General features: G+C 37.2%; 1 protein-coding gene and 1 pseudogene across 4 annotated transcripts in view; one reads left to right on the plus strand and one right to left on the minus strand.

The window, feature by feature from the left end:
* CCNY (cyclin Y) overlaps window positions 1–21057 on the minus strand; it is a 195861-nt gene that overhangs the window by 154521 nt on the left and 20283 nt on the right. The gene's annotated exons all lie outside the window — the stretch shown is intronic.
* Window positions 6028–6146, plus strand: LOC118609007 (annotated as a pseudogene).

Here is a 21057-nt window from a genome sequence, read left to right on the forward strand (position 1 = left end):
AATAAAATGAGGTATAAAGATACAATTGAATATTGTATAGCAATTAAAAGGAATAAATTACAGCGCTAGGTGTTATTTATAATACTCCAAATTTTAAATTCACATACTTGTATAATCCAAATATAATATTTTCAAATTACAATAATGAAAGATATAAATTACCAGATTATTACCCACCACCAATTCTCAGCAGGCCTATAACTGTATATACTTGGGTCTCTGCTACTATCTTGTTGCCACAATCACTGTAAAATATAGAATAGCTCAAACCACATGTTGGGATCAAAGGCCTATGGACCTGACTTTGTACGTTAATGTAAGTTCCTAGAGATGAGTGCCCTTAGCTGAAGTGGTGGCCCAAAAGGAATTATCTGTCTAGCAGGCACTTCCTAAAACAAACATGGGTGTGGACTGAGGGGAGAAATCTGATAACCCTCTCAAGGCATCACCCTGGGAGCTGGGGAAGGGGGGAAAGGGTGGGCAGGCAGGGGGCAGGACTGCTGCCATCATAAGCCCACAGAAGCACTTCCTAAGGAAAGCTTCTCTCCCAAACCCAAATTGAGAGTGCCCAGGCCAACCCTATGTACAGGACTGGCCTCAAGCCATCACAGTGCATGAGTGTGCAGACCAGAACAGACTCCATTTGTGCTCAAGTTATACTCCAGCTGAGTCTTGATCTGCATCAACCTCATTTCCTCCACTGCGGGTCCCTCCCATCTGCTTATCTTTCAGGATATTACGAACTCAAGTAGCTATCCTGCTAAAACACTAGCAGGAAACTCTTTTAACTGGAATTTGGAGAGTAAACTATTATATATAATTCGTTGTTTCTGAAGGTGTTGTCTGTGGAACATCATGCTGCTGTAAACTTATCAGAAAGAGGATTCTATAGTTAATTAAGTTTGGATAATGTTGTCTAATATATATATTCTTAATCCCGCTCCCCACAATGCATAACACAATTTATCATATTAAAGGCTCAGCAAAGTGCTGTAGGAAAGAAATCTGCTTTACTCTAAGCCAGGGTTTCCGAAACTTATTTGACAAACTTTTTTCCTACCTAAAAGGATTGTTTCCCATCCTTGCTTGATCCTAAGAATCACCAAGAATAAGTGTTAAAGCTAAGAACTCCCAGGCCCCACTCTAACGTCTTGATTAAAATCTTCAAGGGAGGGGTCAGGTCATTTAACAAGCACCCCAGGTGACTTTTCAGACCAGTTTGGAAAATACGGACAAACTAGCACTAAGCCAGAAACACTATTTTCCATTTAAAATGTTCCTAAGTTGTTTCCAGTTCAACTTCCTGATTCAAGGACATTATTTTAAGTATTATTACACATGTAAAGTACTAAGGATACAGAGTATAGTATTTCTGCTGTTCCTGAGTACATCATAGCAGAAGTTTTCATCCTTTGGGTTTTTCCACTAGGTTAATCATAATCATTATAACAACTGAATTCTTTAATATATTATCTCCCATAGTTTTTCACAACAACCTTATGAGAAAAGTACTATTATTTATTTTCCTTATTTTGAGGAAATGAGGAAGCAAGCTAAGAAAATTTAAGTGATTTGCCCTAAGTCAGATTTTCTCAACCTCAGCACTATTGAGATTTTGGGCTGGATAATTTTTTTGTCATGAGAGTGGGAGGCTGTCCTATGCACTGCAGGTGCGTTAGCAGCATCCCTGCCTCTACTCACTACCCACTAGATACCAATAGCACTGCCCCTCCAATTGTAGCAACTAAAAATGTCTCCGAACCTTGCCAAATGTCCCCTTGGGGCAAAATCAGTTATGAACCACTGCCCTAAGTGATAGTGAAAGAGCAGAGGAGTCCAAACTCTAATCAGTTCAAAGTCTCCGTCAGACCTCCCCAATAGTAGTCTTACCCTCTAAGCACTTGGCTCTCTGAGTGCTTATAAGCTGAGAAGCCCAGCAGGCCCTGCTGGAGCTGTCACTGCTCTGTCTCACAGCCTGTCAGCAACGAAGAAAGGACTGGAAAATGCTCATCAAGTAAAAAAGTGTGATAAAGGTATACCAAGTGCTAGCAATCTCTGGCACAGAGTAATCCCTCAATACAAGTACTGTGTGTCTTTCTGCCTGTCCTGCCAAAGTTTCCAGCTGCACATATGAAAGAGTCTCTTCACTTAAAAATGAATCAGAAAAAGAATCCTGCCTAAAATGGCATACCCTAGTGTAGTTAACACCCAGGGAGGATCATTTAATATGCTCTCCTCGTTATGAAATTTTTTTTTCAAAAGTGTTTTTATATAAAAATCAATAACTATCAATTTCTTGATTTGTTCTTTAGTATTAGATCAATTAATTTTAACTTGATAAATTTCAACTTTACAGATGTAATGCAAATTTAGTAAAACATATCATGTATGAACCAAAATTTGTACTTACAAAACAAAAACATTACATCTCAATGTTTGCACTGTTCCACCATTTCAATTTTTAAGCGGAAACAAAAACCCAACTATTCACATAGAATGACAGAATTATAAATCTCAATAATACTATCATTGTTCATTTTAAATCTGTTTAAATGCAGCAATATGTAGTACCACGGGGGTTAAATGCACAAAGATTTACAAAGCAAGCTTGAACAATTCCAAACTCATAAAAATCTTCTCTCAAAATGAATGCATGTAGCTGAGTCCCCATGTTTTGGGGCCAACTGTATGATTAAGAGTCTCTGATTTAACTGTCATGTAGTATGCAATGTCTATTAAAAGATAAGTAATCAAAAAGCCCTCATTTGAAGCTTACATATATATTATTAAAACTCAAGTTACCATAACAATTATTTAGAACACACACCAGCATAGAATTTTTCTTGAAGGAAAAATCGTTATCACTGACAATGTTTAGAATTGCAGGCACAATTCCAGACTTTATATGTTGGAGATGGAACTTTTGGATTGTTTATTAGTGCTATTACATTCCCTAGAGACACTGAACCTCTTATCACCTGCACTGGAACTGAATAATCCCACCACCAATCCTTGGTATACTACAGTCTCCCTAGCAGCGTTAAATGGTATGCCAATGTTTCAAGTCCATAAAGTATTTGGGTACAAAAGAATGATGGAAAGAAAAGTCAGAAGAAAACCATCATTAAAGAAACAAAAAAGTTGTCAGATCTCCTGATCTGATTTCTAGTCAAACTCTAGCTCACCATGTGTATCAGACAAGCTGAACTGTTGCAGGCAGAGCAGTGGAGAGGACACAAGCTTTGAATGCTGGCTGCAGAGGATGTGACCCCGGGCAGGTTACTTCGCCTCTCCAGGCCAGTCAGTTTTCTCATATTCAAGATGGAGGTATAATACTATCTGCCCCAACATAACAGTTAGCTGTACTTAGGCAATATCTTGAAATTATTGAATCCAGTTGATGGATATATACGGATTTATTATACTATTCTCTTTAATTTTGAATATTTAAAAATGTTTCAAAATAAATCTTTGAACTGAGTTGTCAGTATCAGCTTCCTCATATATATAAAACACAAAAGAAATAAGGACCTCTTAAGTATTGTTGGACTCTAACACCCCATTATGTATCTCAGGCTGAAAAGGGAGCTCAATTCCCAGGTGTTGGAAGTCATGCTGAAGGAGAATATTACAGGAATAAGTTCTGAACACTAGTCATCTCCAAGAATGATCATTGCATAGTCGATGCCTCACACATAAACAAACGACTCTAAGCATTCATTACAAAATACAAACCAAAATTAGGCCAGTACTTCTAGATCTAAGTCCTTAATATTCTGAGACTGGTGCCTGGTCCAGGAAATAACCTTTCCACTTTTCATGGATCGGAGATCAGCAAAAGACATGACAACGATGAGGACTGTTCCTAAAAGAGGGAAATACCCCAAAAATGCTGTATGAATTAAATGATACATACCACAAATGACTTCTAAGGCTTTCTAAGGGAATTTTACATTCAAATAATGGTAGAATGGGCATTCATAATTGTTTGCTGACTGTACAAATAAGTGAATGAGTAAAATGTCACAGCAAAACTTACAGAATCTATTCTAAACTAGAGAAAACACCTATGACCAGACAAATATCCATGGAGCTGGAATAGAATATCAGTCTAAATGTACATAGCATGTATAGTTACATAAAATTTTATAGACAGTAGAAGTAGTTCAGCCAGACCAAAAACAAGAACAAAACATTCCGGTACCCTAGAAAATGGCATAATTTGACCTGAGAAAACATCATAAGAATCATAAGCACATGTTTCTGACAGACTACACTGTGTTAGGACAAACCCAGATCTCTTCTCAAGCTCCAAGGGACCCTCAGAGCAGCATCTTCCTCTGTAAAGGAACATAGAAATAAAAGCATGTTTTAAAAGCTAGAACAGATACCTCGAATTTGATACCATCCAATGTTATAATTCCTTAATATGAAAAACATATGACTACATAGTAGTCTGTTAACAGCTCATGTCCTACTGTCTTCCAAAAACCATCTTCCAAGTACAATCTAATCAATAACTGAAGACAGTTCTCCAAGTTCAAAAAGTCCTATCACAAAAGTAGTCCCCCACCCCCACCCCTGCTACAACCTACTGGCTCATTCGCATTTCTTTACTCTGTGCGACCTGCTTCATGGGACAGCTTCAGCTTAATGAGTACCAAAATATCTGGAGGGGACAGCTATGATTGATTCCCTTTCTTGTATGGTGAAATGGGATTTCTAATCTTCTGACAGAGGGTTCTACTGACTGCTGGCCCAAGTTAACTTTCGTCCTAACAATTCCCACAGTAAAATAGGACTGGGATGAACAACAGAGATAAGAGAGTTCTCAATAAAATAAAGCAATATCCTGCATTCATAGCCTTTTCCCACCGTTTTCTCATCTTTTCCTACACACTTCCCTTTGTTCCCAAGAGTCTAACACTCTAAATCAGCTTAAATGCATAACTTTAACATGGGGGAAGAATATGTAGAGCTGAGATGGTACAGGGTTATAATCATAATCCACAAATCTTTCCATCAGTTCACTTAATCCCTCTCCTAGAACCAAAATGCTAGTTGCCAGGTTCCTACAGAAAGATGTCTTTTCCTGTAATATAGTTTGGCTCCATTTTTGATGTTTGACTGCTGACAGCACTCAAGCCCTACCACTTCCTATCTTCCCTTTCTATCCCCCATTTAGGCAAGCTGGCAATAAAGCCCAGGGCCCCTTCCTTTGGCACATGCAGGAATTCCAAACCACCCAAGCCCAGGTAAGTAGGCAAGGAAGTTCTGAGCCAATCTCACTCTCTAAACACTATAAAAGCCAAACCAGTCTCCTTACCCTGGTCTCTCAAGATACTTTCCATCTGCTTGAGAGCCTGCCCTGTGTTCCTCCAAAAGCTTCATTATGTGACCAAGAAGAATTTTTATACTCTCTTGGTGTGCATGTGGCCTCATCAGCCTTTGACATACAAACGAAACTCTGGGTGGGGTCAATCCCACTAAAGGAGAGTGGCCACAGCATTTCCAAGTGAAAGACCCTATCTACCCTTTCTGACTTCAATCCACATCTGAGCTAAGGGAGCCACTTAGCACACTGGCCCCTCCAATGTCTGTCCTGACTGTGGCCATGAGAATCCTCTCTCACTAATAAAGCAAGCCTTACAGGCCTTACAGTGGTTACAAACATACGCATTACACACATATCCATCAGAACACAGGAGGCCTGAGGACTGGTGCCCATCCTCCACTGTATATGACTTTAGATTGACACTGATGAATCTCATTTTCCACTTCTCCTTGTCTAACTAGTAAGATCATGGTGAGCATCAAAAGGGGCGGGATATAGGACAGCACACTGAAAACTGTAATGGCAACACATACGATCCTGTTTCCTGAGGTGGCAGCCCATCTCCCTCCCCCAACACTCAGCTCTGCTCTTTTAGTCTCCCTCTGGCTCCCTTTCTGTCTCTGCCCTAAAGGCTTTTGTGGGGAGCTACTATAATTCACTAAAACAAAACAAATCAACCAAAAAACCCTCCTGTCTACAGCCATGCTACCCTGAACAAGCCCAATCCCATCTGATCTCAGAAACTAAGCAGGGTCAGGCCTGGTTAGTACTTGGATGGAAGGCCACCTAGGAAGACCAGGTGCCATAGGCATTAAAAAAATAATAATAAAAAATAAAAAATAAAAAAATAAAATAAGGGATTGTAAACTGTACCTTAACAAATTTTAAACAATATTACTCAATACTTAGAATACTGAAAAAGTGACCCCTTAGAAATACAATAACAGAATTCAGAATGTGCTTTAAAAGCCACACAATCTAAAATCAAATTTTCTTTATATAAATTTTAACTGGAATATTAGTATAAAGAAACGGCATATTTTATGTGCTAGACAGAACAACGAGCCCTCCCCCCCCAAATTCCCTATATGTTATCCTTCGTGGAAATAGGGAAGTAAGGTAGCAAATAGCTTTAAGGTTGCTAATCAGCTGACTTTAAAATAAGGAGATTATCCTAGATGTTCCAGGGAGGTACAGTGTAATCACGAAGATCCTTAAAAGTGAAGAGGGAGGCAGAAAAGAAAAGTCAGAATAACGTGATGTGAAAAGGAGTAAACTCACTGTTGCTGGCTTTAAAGATGAGGGAAGGAGCCTAGAGCCAAGGAATGTGAGCAACTTCCAGAAGCAGGAAGAGGCAAAAAAAAAAGGGGGGGGGCGGGAGTTCTCCCCTAGACTCTCCAAAAAGGAACACAGCCCTACTGAAAGCCTGATTTTTGCATACTGAGACCCATGGCCAACTTCTAACCTATAGTACTGTAAAGTAATAAATTTGTGTTTACCACACAAATTACCACACAAAAAATTACCACAAGCCACTAAGTTTGTGGTAATCTGTTATGGCAGCAATATAAAAATATAAGTTTAAATCTTTTTTTCCTCAGAAACTCTACTTTTAAGATTCTTGCCTTCCTCCACTCATAGCACCCACCCCATTCCTTAAGACACACTGACCTATCTACACTCTTCCCCCTGAGTTGTTCCACTTCCTTACAGTTTGACCCTAATAAGTCCTTTTTCCTGTCAAATTATAAGCATCAGAGTCCTGCTTAGCACCACTTTATAAAAAATGTTGACAATATGCTTCTGTCTCCTTTGTATCCTGGTTTTAACAATCTAAATCCCTTCCATGGGCAAAGACATCACTTTTTTCCCCTTTGTCAGCATTACCTTTGGCATATTTGCCTATTTTTCAGAGACACATATATTAGGACTTATAGTATGCTATGAATATAAAATATTTCCAAATGTATATCTGACAAAATGAGAAACAGTTTACAAAGATCAAAGTTACATCCTTTTGATTGGCTCAATTGCCAAATAGCACCCCACCTGCCATGCAAAACATCTCAACACAATCTCTTGGTTGAAAGTGTCATTTGTCACTAATCTTGTCATAAGACATATTTTACAATACTAAAAATTAATGTACACTCATTTGTCACAAAAGATAGATGAGATAAAACCCCATGACTGGCTATGGAGATGAATAGAGTACTCTTTTAAAATATGTATATTGGTGTGTCAAGTTCTCATAAAGCAAGCTTCATTTCCTATTTCTCTGTTAAAGACATCTGTAATCTTACTACAAAACTAGAAGAATCAGCTACCCAGCAACAATGTCAAATAAATTAAAAATTAATAAAAAACTTAACCCTATGGTAATATTACTTCTCAGATGTGATAAGCTGTGTACATTTCACACTGTTGCCCTACTAGAAACTTTTAAGCTTCAGCATTTGTTCTGAGAAGAAGGCTAAAATATAAACCATTCAATATGCCCTGAGTTCTGTGGACAAAAACAAAGCTGATGGATTTTAATTGGGAAAACTTTAATTTTATAAGCTGTGCCTCTTGCTATAAATGTAATAAACATCTAATTATGTGCTATTTCCAATTAGTTGCCAATCAAAGAACATACTGTGCAAAATGACACTATCAACCACATGGACACTACTTTCCTAGATTAAATACTCACTTCTATGAATCATAATGAAAAAACTGAAACTATTAGTTGCATAGGGCACTTTGGAAAATAAGTTAATATAATCACAAAGAGGAATTCACTCTTCTTTACTATATGCATTATACTATACACACAGATACTGTAATAGAAGCACAAAACAGAATACGCCAGCTTTGCACTCAATATAACTGGGGAAAAGTGGAGCACACTAACTCACTCTTCTTGTCCCTTCATGATCCATCTGGATTCTCAACTAAACATTGTTGGGAAGCAAGAAATTCATTATTAATAACCATAGTGAGGTCTACTGAGCACTTACTATGTGCCAGGCCTGAGTCCCATATTCCTAAAAGGAACGTTTCATTATGCCCATTTTGTAAATTACAGCGGCATGATGTAACCAGTTCAAACCACACCTAGTATAAGCAGAATCAGGATTCAAACTCAAATAAGCCCAACTCAGGCTTGTCCTCTGAGACTTACATAAATTTTCTTATCATATTTTATTATATTTAAAATTATTCCTGTTTAAAACCCCCTTTTAGTTTTCAGTCTAGCAGAGGAAAGAAAAGCATGAATAAAAATAACTATAATTTTAAGCAGTGTGTTTCAATACTCTCTGAGATGAGATATACAGTTAACTAACACATAATGAGACCCAGAGGAGGAAAGCGGAGCAGGAATTGGGTACTTCATAGCAAAAGCATAGCTGGCATGAGCAAAGGAACACTGGCAAATAAGCCAGGGAATGAATGTTCAGAGAATGACAGATTGAACAGAGTCTGCAAAGGCACACAGGGAGAGAAATGGCCAGAAAAATGGATTGGAACCATATGTCATGACCATAGCAGGTCATGGCCTTGTACACTGTGAAAGGCACTGGACTTATGCCAGACTCACAGTGAGTCATCTCAGGTTTTCAAGAGAAGGTGACACAACACAGACTTTAGAAAATTAATCTTTGTAGAATCAAGTTAAGCTACCCCATGCACATTGCTAACAAGTGAAATTTCTCTTCCACCTGACAGAAGAAAATGAACTGATCTGAATGAGGTGGCTTCCTCCTGCCTCCATCCTTTCCTTCCTCATGTCAGAGTCAGCAGGATCCCTAAGAGGACCCCATCCTCTCTCCCACCTCCAGGTCGGCTCTGTAAATTATTTTGAATTTTTCTTTCTATACTGGCTCCATCCTCTGAGCCTTCAAAACACACAAACATCTGGCATTTGGGAAAAACAAACAAACATGGCTTTTCACTTTCAAATTTCAAAAAGAGCAATTGTCATACCTTGAATGCAGCAATTTAGCTTATGTTTCCATTGAAATCTTTAAGGAACACGCCAAACTGCCATCAATAACTCACCAAACGCAATGGAATCTCCCCAGCCTTCAACATGCCTAAATATTCGATACTATTGGTCATCCTCTTCATCTTAAAGCTCTTTCTACCTTTGACTTTTGCAGCTGCTTCTCCTGCTTCCTGTCCTAACTCACCATCGTTATCTATTTTGCTGCAAATCTCCTGATCCTTCTCCACACAGGTACTGCATTCCCAAGTCCTGTCCTTGGCCTCCACCCTGTGTTCCAACTGCCAGTGCCATGGGAATAATTACATCTCTAGAATAATTACTGTCCTGAGCGTCCTAAGCTTGAGCCCCACATTTAAAACTGTGGGGAAATTGAAAACAGCTGTCATCCACTGGTACATAGTTGGCTTGAGCCGTTTAGAAAGGCAGGTAGAAGTGAGATTGTGGAAGGCCTCACAAGCCAGGGCGGGTCCGTAAAAGTCACTGAGGAGGAAGGACTTGTTCAAAGTAGTGTTTGCAGAAGGTCAGCCTGACAAGGCTGTGAAGGATGGATCTAAAAGCAGAGATGGAGGCAAGACCAGTTAGTCCAGCCCTCGGAAATAAAGGCAGGAACTAGTGTGTAAATAGGAAGGAAAGGGAGATTTGTGTGTCTGGGTTGAATAAACAAGTGTTAGCTGCTCAGGTCTCCTCTCATCAATCAGCCAGTCACTAACCAAGTATCATGTTCCTCCTGTAACCCCGTACTGACCTGGGCAGTCCTATTACCAACATCATTCATATACAGTTCCTGCTTTGAAGAGATGCATAGGTAATACAGGGAAGACAGGAAAAGAATTCAGGCTTTTTTTTTTTTTTTTAACTTCATAGACAAGAAAGTGAATCAACAATGAACAGTGTTTAAGAGCTTCTACTCAAGATTAGAGAGGAAATAGTTGAGCAAAGGAAAAATCTTGTAATAGGGAAAGTATGAAGTACTTGACATTATCTGGCCATGTCTCTGGAATAACTGCACAGCAATAAAAACAGCAGAAGATTCCTAATCATTATTATCCAAGGTCTATAATTAGCTAAGTTTATAATTACAATGTTCAATGTATGCTTCATATCCACTCCACTTCCAGGCACACAGCAAATATACATAAATGTCCAAAGAATATGTGTGGGGTAACAGACAAAATTCACATCCCCTCACTGAGCTATACCCTCACCAGTGAAATCCTGTGGTGGTTGTGAGATCTGTATGAGCTAAGGCTTTAGGGCAAATCACCTGGGCAACTTACTAAAAATGCATGTTCCCCAGTGAACCCCTGCAAGTTCCGATTTAAAAATATGTATTTTCAAATAGCCATCCAGGTAATTCTGAGGCAGTTAAGCATATAGTTCATACTTGTAAAAGTTCTAAAGAGTGTTCTGCAGAGTTGAGAGCTACACACGTCAGAATTCAAACGTCCTTTATTAAAATATTTGGTCACCTCTAATCTAATAAAAATATTGGTTTGTCTGAGGTCCTATTATGAAATACGCACATGTGATAATGTGCAGAAGCAGAATATTCAATTACACATTAGTAGGCTTAATATCAGAGATATATTTCAATTGCAAATTGAAATTTTTTAAGTGTCAAGTATATGTTTATTGTACCATAGAGAGTCACATTATACTTAAAATTCCAGAAGGTGTTTTTCAAAGATAGAACCAAAAGGGAATGGAGGATATACAGATAAAAGACCACCAGGAGTCTCAGAAATTACTTACACTTTTTTCTTAAAACACTATCTAAATTTATGGGCAGATATGCATGCCCATATATACAAAAATGCTAGAATGATGAAAAAAGCAAAATTCAGACAATTTCATGGCTGTTTGTTTAGAAATTCTATTGTACCTTTACCTGGCGTATTTTTTTTGTTTTAAATGCTCCAGGAAAAATCATATGCATAGATTCTATGGGACTATGAGCTTCTCCTTAAATCAACTGCAAATTTTTATCTATCATTAGCTCACCTAAGTATTGGTTCAGCACACTAACAAAAATTCTGTGAAAATTTCAGGCAAGATAAACTTAAGAGGGGAAAGCCCAATGGATCAATTTTCTCAAGAGGGTATATTAAGCCAAGAACTTGTTCTCTTGACTTAAATATTCATAACTCTTTCTGTAAAGAATTGACTGAAATTTCTTGTGTGTTTTCTGAAAGCAAGAATCAGGAGTTACAGAAGTGGTTCTGTACAAAGTTTTCCCAGAGACTAAAACTTCCCTAAACTCCGTTGAGCCTTTTACCCTTAACTTTGCAAATGTGATTAACAACAAACCTACCCCTGAAACCAAACAATGTACCCTTAATAGTCTGGCTGATGCCTCTGGTGGTATGAAACTGAGTCCAAGGTCACAGGCAGTATATCTGTCAAGGATCACTCGTCCTGCTCTGTCGCTCTATCCCACCGACACAGTCATCAGCACCTCATATACTCTTAACTAATCTTGTCCACAGTATTTGGCAAGGTCGTTTCTGTCTGAAATCTTATTAGTCCAGACTGCTTTTTATATGTTTGGCAGTGAACTACTTCCATGAAACATGCTAGATAGATTTCCATGATGTTTGAGCCACAGAAAGTTCCTCAAGATAACAGGCAGGCTATTGTTGCTCCTTCCTATATACCAGAGAAGTAAAGAACACTGAACGATTATGAAACTTAAACATGAGAAAATCTAAGAATTCAGTAGTAAAAAGTACACCAGCTTAGAGTGTGGAGATCTGCTCCCTCAGCCCAGCTTATTAGCCTTTCACCAGCCTTGCAACCTTGGTTACAGAGACTCAAGTAAGATGATCCCCAAGGCCCCTCTGAGGATCTTAAATCCATGATTATGAAACCCTTTCCATCAAAAATCCTCTTTAACCCCAACTCAGAAGGGTACTCCTCATGCCCACAGCAGGCCTCTCTGACACAGAGAACCAGGCTGTGGTAAGCATTCCAAAAACACCATGAAATGAGGATGTGGACAGTTCAACCGCAAAACTGAGAATGGTTTTACTAGCAGAGATATGCCTATGACAGCTGAAGAGCATGAAATGACAACCACGGTCCACCACATCTGTGAAAATAACAAGTACATATATGTATATGAACATTTGGCAGTAGATGAAGAGAAGCAAAAAAGTTGAAGAATTTTATGTAAAACTCAGAACAAAGAAAAGTTTATCAACTCTAAGATCTTTTTTCTTCTTTTTTTTTTTTTTTTTTTTTTTTGCAATTTAGGAAAAGACTATGATTATTCCATTTTGGTGGCAATGTCTGTAAATGAAAATTACTGGGACACGGTCTACAAATCAATCACAGAGATGAGGTTAAAAACCTAAAGCCCAGAAAATGTACAAGACTTACCCAAGGTCATGAAGCTAAAGACTGTTTTTCACTACAGAGCTGCCTTCTCAAATAAGCAGTTCTCATCTCTGTTGTAATGATCTCTAGGCAAAAAGACTCCATAGACTCATTTCTAATCAATTCCAGATTCCATCCTTTCTTACTATCAAGAGTCTCTTTAGCATGTGCACCTAAAGCACTTTTATGATAATCTTACCTATTTCCTTGGGTAGATAGTTAATGGCCTTCTGTCTAAGTATTAACCAAGCATTTTAAACCAGCATCTGTACTCCAAAGTTTTTAAAAGGAGTATGAGAGACGGGGGATATGTGTGTGACTACTTTTTGTACTTCATTACTTGAGAGACTGGGTAAAATCTGAGGTCTCCTGAGTAGGTTTTGTTAAAAAAATCTTTTATGTCTGGTAATTAAAACATGCTTTGTTCTGGTTGAGGAAAATCACTTTCAAACTGCAGACCTGTGACGTCCAAGGAAAAGAGCTACGTTTACACAGGCGTGCCCTGACAACCCTGCCCATCTCCAGACTACAGTGCTCCAAGGGAAAAGGGAAGATGCATTCCAACCATGTGACTTTAGTTGAAGAGGCTACCTCTGGATGCCAACTCTTTCCGAATTGCATTTGGGAGATGTGGAAACTGTCCCATGTTTTAAAGTGTCTGCCTTATTCCATAAAATCCATGAGACTTGAGCCCATTTCACACACACACACACACACACACACACACACACACACACACACAATGACCTTTATTAGTAACATTATTAATAACTAATATTTACTGAGTACTTATTTTGTACCAAGCCCTTTATCTTTTTATTTCATTTTCTTCCCAAAACAATCCTATGAAGTAGATATTCTTATTATCCCATTTTACAGAAAATAAAATTAAGGCTAAAGAAAGTTGAACAACCAGGCTCAGGCTCAGCCCTGGGCCCTTGCCTTTCAATGATAACTTTAAGGGTTAAGCCAATGACACTGGGAAATATCTCTTGTCTTCCAGGTAGAAATTCTGATTTCCCTACTTTTTACCACTCCCTCAAATATATGCTACATGCTACTAATACCCAAAAAAGCACCTAAAAACTCTAACTTAATCAGATCATCACCTTTCTGAGAAACCTTCCTCATTGCCTAAGAAAGCAGCTCAAAACTCTTAGCCTTCCACATGGCCTAAGTCACTTCTCCAGTCCTCTCTTCACTCCTACATGAACCTTTCCATAAGCCAGAATTACTCTCTAAAATACTTCAAATTCAACTAAGAAATAGTTTCTGAATGCCTACTACATGTCACTTACTATTTGTTGAGCATCTACTAGTACCTGCACTGTGCTAGAAGACTAGGATCCTATGGTAAACAAGATGAACTTGGCCTTTGCCTCAAAAAACTGAGAGGCAAGCCTTATTCATACCACACTCCGTGCCTGGAATTCTTATCCTCTCCTCTTCATCAAAATTCCACTTAGGCTCCAAGGTTCAGCTCAAGCCCTCCCTCTCCTACTCATTCTGCCCATGGTCCTTCTCCTCCAACATGGGTCATGTGGCCTACACCACTCATGACACTTCCAGTGGTGCCCAACATTCTTCTATGGCTCTATTAACTCAGTAATGGACTTAAGCATGGTACAGTGCTAAGCACTCATCAAGTACTCAATTAAACATTAATCTATTTGCCTCTTCCACACTTTCTTATATAGTTAATAAATATTTCTGGTTTTGTAATTTTTCTTTGTATATCTTGTTTCCCACATAATTCTCCATTCTCTGATAAGCAAGTACTGTGATTCTCATCCATATACTGCACTACATATTGTACATGTTCAGTATTTGTTGAAAGCAAAACCCTTTCACCATCTATTCTAAAGTCTGGGGATCTTGCCTCCTTGGCGGGGGATGTTGATAACAGGGAAGGCTCTATATGTGTGAGGGCAAGAGGTACATGAGAAACTGTACTTTCAATTTTGTGTAGACCTAAAATTGCTCTAAAAAAATTGTTTTTAAAAATAATAAAATTAAATAACTGCAGGCCACTTTCTTTTGAGAAGTCTCTGAACTTGAGACTTTTCTCAAAACTAGCATTCTAACAAAAGTATGAAAGAAAAAAAGCCTCCCTTTTGTCCCAAATGTAAAATAAGTACCTATTCTCAATGTCAGACTGCAAGCACTGACCACAGAGAGATGCCTAAATCCAGCAGATCACCTGCCCTTGTGAACAACACACCACTGTGCTTAGACGGGGCCTTCAGTGTCAGAGGCCAGCAGCACTGATGCCCAGGGCAAGAACACAGCAACCCCTGTTCCTCAGCCCATGAAGAGAGAGCTGAAGGGCTCCAGACTTGCAGTCCCAGGAACCGGGTTTCTCTATTAAGTAACACAACAGGCAGTATGTGCAAAACCACAGGCAGAGAAAATGTTGGAGAGAGCTCCCAAGAGACGTGCCAAATGAGCCTCAACCCCACTCCATGGAGGCACCTTTAAGACATCATCCCCAATGTCAAATACACCATATTCAGGGTCACTTTATTTTTGCCCTGAACAGAGCAGAATAGACAAAAGATTTATGAATGTGCAGGTGCTACTTTTGTATAAGCATACAACCTCTAAAACATTTCTCACTCTGATAAACTTTCACAAATGCCAATTTAGAAGGTAAACTCACAAAACCTGGGAAGAGAGGGAAGCAGGGGGTACTTTAGCATATATTAAACAAAATTCTAAATATATATGTACTTTTTGACTTGTAAATTATAATCTTAGAAACTTCCTAAAGAACAAAGCAAAGATATACTCTCAAAATATATGTACATGATTGGCCTTCTAAGAATTGTATGTAATATTAAAAAAGGATAAATAGATTGTGTAAGTAAATGATGACGGAGCCATAAAACAGACTACTACAATAGTGATTAAAAATGAGACAGAAGTATGTTTATTAACATGGAAAACTTATGTGAAAAAAAATTACATTTTAAAATAGTACCCAAAAGGTACTTCTCACATAAGGTAACCCTAAGAGCAAAGAATCAACATGGCAACATTGTTCCCATGTTGCTGTAATGAAGATTTTATACTGAACAATGGACAATTCGATTACCCTCTGAATGGGTGTCCATTTCCTTCTTTTACACTTAAAAAAACATTCAAGGTAGATCAATCAAGGGAACTAGCAATGGCAGCCCTAGATCTGTGCTGTCCAATAACAGTAGCCACTAACCATATGTGGTTATCTACATTTAAATTATTTAAAATTAAATAAAATTTAAAATTCAGTTCTTCAGTCTCATTAACCACATTGCAAGTGCTCAACAGCCATATACGGCTGGTGACTACCATACTGGACAGCACAGATATGGAACATTTTCATAATCACAGAAACCTCTATCAGACAGCACTATCCTAGAATGAAAACGGTAGTCTCAAAGAGGATAAAATGGGTTTTAACTAATAAATAATACAAGTGCAGCCCAAGCCTCCAGGTTAGTGTCCACACTAAGCTATAGCATAGCTTAAGCTGAAATCTACAATGTTAAACTTAGCAAAGTGATATGGCCACTGCATAAACTTCTGTGCTATTCTTTAGAAATGAATTCAAAGCCAGTTATTTCAAAAAGAAATCTCATTTCTTAAATTTAGATCCACGTCACTATTAAAGTGATCACTCAACATACATATGAAGCCCCAAATCACATGCTGCTTTTTACGAAATAAAAGAATCTAATTCTCAAAATACAAATTATTGCCACTATTCCATCAAAAAATAAAATAAAATAGGTAATGAGCTAAAATGAAATTCTGTAATATTTTTAGAAAGCCAGTATCCTCTCTTGAGATGCACTTAGTGCAGGTATACATGCAAATTGGTATCTGTGCATGTTACCTACAGATACAGACAGTTAACACAGAAAGAACAATTCTGCATTCACTAAACACACTCTAACACAGCATCTTCATCCTTATGAGATGTATCAACTCTCAATGTCTTCAGTTTAATGAACATGAATAAGGAATTCAGCCAGCCAAATAGAAGAGAATCTCTGCCCATTCCCTATTCTATCTGGTTTTCTAATGCACTAATAGTTTCATAGCTGATAAACTAGTCTGATCATTTTAACTCCTTATTTTGAAATAATTTTGACATTACAGAAGAATTGTAAAAATACTTCAGAGAGTTCTCATGCATCTTTCATCCAGCTTCCCCTATATAGCCATACTACAATTTCCAAAACTGAGAAACTAACCTTGGTAAAATACTTTTAAATAAAGGTTTGATTTAATTAATAATCATTTTCTTTTTACCTAATAGTATACTAAATTGGCAATTTCTAAGTATGCAAAGACTAATAGGAGCAAAAGAGAACTGACAACCTCAAATCATGAAAACATATCAATTTGCAACAGGTAAATCAATAGCAGGTTATCTTGACAATAACATACAAATGAGGAAGAATTTTAGCTCTGGTTATTTATTCTGTGGCTTTTTACTTTTTAAGTTCAGCATTTTTTCAACTGATAGTAGGAAGCACAAATGTCTTCTGATATTACTAAGCATAGAAGAAATAAATCTAGGTTTTGCTTTCACTTAACGATGCTAAGGCTACAGTAAAAAAGGTAACCCCTCTTTGCTACTTTATGCCATGAAAACAAGTTAAACATTAATATGTGTGTATATATAGCTGAATGTCAAATTTGTGTTACTCTTGCTTTCAATTTCAAATGTCCTCCAGGAAAGATAATCAATGTTCTCCAGGAAAGATAACCTATCTTATTTATACTCCATAAACCTTACCTGTTCAATAAACATTACCAGGTAAGTTTGAGATAGAACTGGTAAGTACAAAAGCCCAGTTATAAAAACATTTCACCTGCACTTGAAATTTTCCATCTTCCATCTTTCCACTAATGTCCAAAGTTCAACATGATGCAAATTTAAGTTGACTGATTATTAAGCATATCCTAATTAGCGAGTTTCAAAAGCATAGACTTAAAAGAGCACTAGGAGAACTCACAATATAAAATTTCCATACTTTGCCAATAAGGGTCCAATTCTCATTAAAAATCATTCCCCAAATAAGATTTATACAGTCCTTGTTTTGGTAAACACCTCAATTTGTAAAAGATGATGATTTTTGAAACTGCAATAATTGTAAGAGTTAACAGACTAATCTATAAAGAACACAAATTTTTAAAAACAAAAAAATACTAAAACAGTAGCTGGAAAAAATTATGTATAAAAACATACAATTCACAGAAGTGAAATGCCTGATAAGCATGCCAATGTAGGTAATGTTCCTATTAAACCTGACTTACACATAAAAATTAAAAACTCTTTAGAAATATGTCTTCTCTTAATATTTTATACTACTATGCACATATACTCATAGATCATCCTAATGGTATATCTTACCTTTCCACCACAACATATTCTGAAATTAGTTAAATGCATAAGATTATTTTGAATCAATTTAAAAATGTTATCTAGTGGTCGGAAAGCAAACTTTTGATATGTCTAATTACATGTGGGACAAAGAAACTGTAAAATTCAGTCAACTTTCTGTCATTGATTTTGATGTAGAACAATGCTAGCTTGAATAACTTGAAAGAATAATCAAAAAAAAAAAAAAAAACCTCTCATTAAATCTGAGTACTTGAATTTCACCCCGCTTGCTTTTTGTCTTCAGATGGATGGTGAATTATGCGTGAAAGGGCTAAAGGACCAGAAGTCTTATGAGGAATAAGATAAAAGGATCCCAAAACACTGAGAGTTGCTGTAAACACACATTCTCATCAAGAAAACTGACTGAAAATCTGAATCCTTCCATCATTTCTTTGACACCAATCTGAAGATGAGAACATTTAGATCATTTCACATTACTAGAAAATTACATTCTTAACAGTAAAATTACATTCTTTACAGAAATATATTAAAATGAATTTTGGAAAAATTATCACTTAATATCGAGAAATATTGTAACTTTCTACACCTCAAAATTTTACCCTCTCTCTCATCAGAGCCAATTCTTCGTCCTCATTTCTCCAATTTCTATTCTCTAACATAGCATTCATTCAGGCTCCAAAGACTCGGGGTCAACTGGAAATGGAATCCTCCCTCACTCCTACACCTTCAGGCACAAAATAATATTGCTACTTCACTCATTCTTTCAACAGTGATTTCGTAACTACTCAGTTTCAGGTGGGCGGGGAACACAAAGCCTTTTAAAAGCCTTTGCTCTGAGTGACAGTCTCAGTATATTCGTGAAGTTGAGTAGGGGGAGGGGAGTGTGGCACAGCAGGTTGGCTTCTATAATTTCCTCTCCAATCTGACTATCCCCAGACTTCCCAGCTGAATGTATGCAACTGTTTCCACTGGCTCCAGTCTTTTCCCAGTCCCATCTAGTTTCCAAATCTTCAACAAATTAACCTTCCTGATCAGGCAATCCTATTACCCCCAAACCTGACACTCCTTATCTTGGCATTCAGAGCCCTACATCACACAACCTCATTTGGCTGCAATAGGCCAAGACTTGTCCAGACTATTATTCTAGCCTTCTTTTCTACACAAACTGATTCCATTCACCACAATCCAAATAAATCTTGTACCTTCCCACCTCTAAGCCTTTCCTTCTGTCACTCTCCCTTTGCCTGAAAAGCTCTCAATGTTCTATTCACAAGAACTACTCACCCATCTAATCCATAAAACCATCCCAGATTAACTCAGGCCAAAAGCCACCTCTTCCACCTCAGACATCTGACCGCACATTCTCTTTTTGGTTTGATTTCATCACCTGCTTTATAACCATTAACATGGTACTTATCTCATGCTGCCTTAAATGACAATGTGTATACTTCTCATCTTCGCAATTAGAATTTACTTATCTAGCAGTCAGAGGCCATGTCTTGTATATCTGTGTAATACCTATGTAGTACTTAACATAATATTGTGGTTTTCAGTAGATGCTAAATTTTTTTTAGTGAATTAATGAAGATTTCAGAGAGCAGAATAATTCTCAAATCTATATTACAAGTTACTCACATCTATCTGAAATATAACATCCAGAATTTTTTTAATTCCTGCCTACTTAACATGTATCAAAAGTTTCATCCCTTTGTCTCAAAAAGTTGACTTTTAGAAATCTATTCTAAGGAAATTACCTCCAAAGACATCCCACAACAAAATATTTTTATTTATGAAAGTAAAAAAAAAAAAGGAAAAACCTAAAAGAAAAAAAACTTAAATCTAAGGACTCAATTAAGGGCAGTATAATTAATTGTACTGTCATGATTAAATAAATTATAGAACTGATATACCTTTTAACCTACAGTAAGTAACAATCAAGTTAGATTATTTAGAAGTATTAATTTTATTAATAAGAGGAAAAGAAAATTACAGTCATAGTTATAGCATGATCCCTACTATGTAAGAAATATACAAACACATGTATGTATATAAATACATATATTCTGAGAGAAAATGAATCGGTGAACAAATGGATGTATAAATACCTGTATTTAGGTAATTATCTGCCACATTAGCTTACATTCTGATACAGAGACATGTTTTTTAATTTTTTAAAGGTATACATTATATATATCTAACCATACTAACAGGGTACTCTTGTTTATGTTCATATTAATAAAAAATGAATGTAAAATATTAAAAACAAGCATTGCTCTCTCTGCATGTTGGAAGTATAGGCAATTTTTTTCTACATGCTTTTGCTAAATTTTCTATAACAAATATATTGTTTATGTAATCAAGGAAGGAAACAAATATTGCCTTTAAAAATAAAGTCAATCATTTTGGCTTCATAAGGGAAATACGACATGGCAATGTAGCTTCTTCGGTAATTTTATTCACGTCATATTTAAGATCATGCGACAACACAGATTCCCCAAAAATTAAGTTTCAAAAGACAACCATCCTTCCAGTAATCCCACTTCTGGCTATATACCCAAAAGAACTAAAAGTAAGGACTCAAACAGATGTTTATACACCAATATTCGTAGCGGCGTTACTAACAACAGCAAATACATGGAAGGAACCCAACTGTACATCAATAGATGAATGGATAAACAAAATGTGGTATAAACATACAATGGAATATTATTCAACCCTAAAATGAAATGAAATTCTGCTAAATGCTATAACATAGATCAGCAGTTCCCAACGTTTTTGGCACCAAGGAGGTGCTCCTATGAGAATCTAATGCCTGATGATCTCAGGTGGAGCTGAGGTGGTGATGCTAGCACTGGGGAGTGGCTGCAAACACAGATGAAGCTTTGCTGACTCGCCTGCCACTCACCTCCCATTGTGTGACCCAGTTCCTAACAGACCACAGACCAATTGGTACCACAGCCC

Source organism: Rousettus aegyptiacus, unplaced genomic scaffold (assembly GCF_014176215.1).
Source record: "Rousettus aegyptiacus isolate mRouAeg1 unplaced genomic scaffold, mRouAeg1.p scaffold_m13_p_10, whole genome shotgun sequence".
NCBI classification, from domain to species: domain Eukaryota; kingdom Metazoa; phylum Chordata; class Mammalia; order Chiroptera; family Pteropodidae; genus Rousettus; species Rousettus aegyptiacus.